Source organism: Myotis brandtii, unplaced genomic scaffold (genome assembly GCF_000412655.1).
Source record: "Myotis brandtii unplaced genomic scaffold, ASM41265v1 scaffold579, whole genome shotgun sequence".
Classification (NCBI taxonomy): Eukaryota; Metazoa; Chordata; class Mammalia; order Chiroptera; family Vespertilionidae; genus Myotis; species Myotis brandtii.
Window position 1 is genome coordinate 1,161,529 of NW_005370171.1, and position 2,561 is coordinate 1,164,089.

The 2,561-nt window shown below is 58.4% G+C and overlaps 1 protein-coding gene and 1 long non-coding RNA gene across 2 annotated transcripts in view; one reads left to right on the forward strand and one right to left on the reverse strand.

The window, feature by feature from the left end:
• Positions 1–2,561, reverse strand: part of FBXL18 (F-box and leucine-rich repeat protein 18) — a 92,741-nt gene that overhangs the window by 27,384 nt on the left and 62,796 nt on the right. The window lies entirely within an intron of this gene.
• On the forward strand, positions 12–2,415 carry LOC106728264. The gene is made up of 2 exons (XR_001364542.1): positions 12–683; positions 1,165–2,415. It is a non-coding gene; the product is annotated as an uncharacterized LOC106728264 (long non-coding RNA).

The following is a 2,561-nucleotide window of genomic DNA, read 5'->3' on the forward strand; positions in this document are numbered from 1 at the left end:
CCGGCCGCCACCCATTGGCCGCGCGCGCCGCCAGTCACGCGCATGTAAACACCTTGGCCCTCAGCCATTCCTATAAAACCAATTACGGACCTGGGGGCTCCAGCAGTTTCCAGGCTCCCCTCGGCGGGGCTGAATGATCAAAACTGGTGGTGAGAATTTTTCCGGGCCGTTTCTAGGCAGCCCTCCCCCTCCACCAGCTCCGACAACCCCCCTTCTCCTCCTCCTCCCTTTTCCTCCCCCTCCCCCAGCGTCTGGGCTTAGTGATCAAAATAGAGGAAGATGGTTGTCGCCGCAATCCTGGGCTTTGCAAGGCGCGGTTTAATGGACCGCCTGTCAGCTTCCTGCTCGCAGGAGGAGGTGACAAGCCGAGCGAACCGGGAAGGGCCCGGGGCCCAGCAGGCTGCACCCCGCGCCCGGGCTCCGGTCCCCCTCCACCCCGGGGACGCGACTTCTAGAACGCGCGGTGACGACGCCAAAACAGACTAGGGCTGCTTTTTCCTCCCGCCCCCCCCCCTTTAAAACAAAGCAGCGATTCATCCCCTCTCCCCCCAGCAGCGCGGTTAGGTAGGATGGGCTGGCGAGAAGGTCGCTTTCCTAGCCCAGGCCTGCGGGTCCCTCCCTGAAACGCGGTGTCAGATGGTTACTGATTAATATTTTGGCGAGGCCTCGGCGGCCGGCAGCGGGTGAGTCTCTAATCTTCTAAAAGGGGTTCCTATAGAAACGCGGGTTGGGGCGCGCTCCCCCCACGGCCCCGGCCGGGGCTGCTGCTCAAAAAAGCGCCCCTCCCCAAAGCCTCTCTTTGCGTGGGCACTCCCCACCTATTCCCTCCCCCACAAAAAAAAAATCAGAGCAGAAAAAAGGATTAGATCGGCTGAGCGCGAGCTGACTCCCTCTTGATTCTGACATTTCAGCCTATTAGCATTTCTCCACGGGGCCTTCTGAAACCTATTAAAGTGTAATATTAAAAACCTCTTGGCTGGGGGCCTCTCTCGCCTTCCATCCGCCGCGCCCCCTCCAGGGAGGGTGAAACCGGGGGGGGAAAAAATCTGTTGAGCTCAGAGGAAGCAGCAGCCAAGCCCAAAAAGTGCTTGGCTGGCCGCGGTGGCCTGAGGGGGAGGGGAGCCTCAATCCCCCAGACTTCGTACTTTTGTTTTGCGCTTTCAGCAAAATCCTTTCTGGTTTGAGTCGCCGGGAGCTGCCCGCGGCAACCTACTTGGCTGCTGGCGTGAGGAGCGCGGATGCGGCGCGTCGGAGGGACCCCGCACCCTCCGCACCCGCGGGGACGGCCAGGCATTACGTACCCTCAATAGGAAGCTGGGAAGGGCAGACGTCCTAGCCGCTCCAGCCTCGGCGAGCTACCGCGGTGATTGGATTTTTTTATTGGGTTTTAATTAAAACAAGAGGACCCCGCTCTTCCCCCCCCCCACCCCCCGCACTGCGGACTCAGCGTTTGGCGTTGCCTGTTCTATTTTTTTAAATAAATTTTTAAGGCAACTTTTCTTGGGAGAGGGGGGAATTAGCTAGTTAGCGCCCATTAGTTCTATTTTCTTTTATCCACTTTTAGAAAACAAGAGGGGTGAGCGTCCAGAGCTAACTGGGGCTGTCTAATTTAATTCCAGAATAAATTTGGGGGAAAAGTTCAGCCCCTTGAGGACAGTTTCAAGTTGCCCTTCCCGAAGCCTCCAGCGCTGGTTTCTAGGCTGCCCTCTTTTGGAAGCAGAAGCTCCGCGGGGGGAGGAAGGAGGGGTGAGAAGGAAAGAAGAAAGGAACGAAAATAGCCGAATCCGAGGGGAACTAGCGGCGGTGTCCTCGCTTGGAGCAGGGCGCACAGGTCTCGGTGGTGGCCGGGCAGCCCCGGGCAGCCAGGAGCAGAGACGGAGAGGAGGGGGTGAGGGGAGAGAAAGGAGGTATTGTGTCTGTGTTCCTTGGAGGAGGGGGATGGCTGCAGAAATAAAATAAACGCAGTTGTGCTGGCGAGGCTGCTGGAAGCCCAGGCAGGGGAAGGGGCCGAGCGCGGGGGCGCAGCCCTGGTGGGCGCCGAGCGTCCTCCAGTCTTATCCCGAGGCCTCTGTGGGTTCCTTGTAAACCCCCCCACGCCAGAGCCCCGTCGCTTCCCCACCCCTCGGGTTGCCCTCCAATATTCGGAGCTCAGACCCCGCTTCCCCTCACCCCTTGTCTCCGCCCAGGTCTGGAATGTTTTCTTTTCTTTTAATATAGCGCAAGGAAAAAAATGTGTCTTGAGAGCCGGGGTGGGGATCACAAAGCGCTCGCAGGGTGGAAAATAACAAAGCCTATTTTTATAAATGTTTAATGTTTTCCCCCCTGGATGCTCCAAGACGCCGTAATTGTGACGGCGGGGCATGTGTGCCATAAATCATTTAGTTGCTAATAAAAATTCTGCCTGTTTGCCCTGGATTTGCCAATGGCGTCTGCATTTTCCAAGTGTGCGCCTCCTCGGCGTGGCCAGCCGAGCCTGCATTTCATTAGGGCCCTGGTTCGGGGCGGGCGAGGCCCCCTCCCCCAGCCCTTCTTCCCAAGCCTTTGTGGACCCCGGCCCCTGG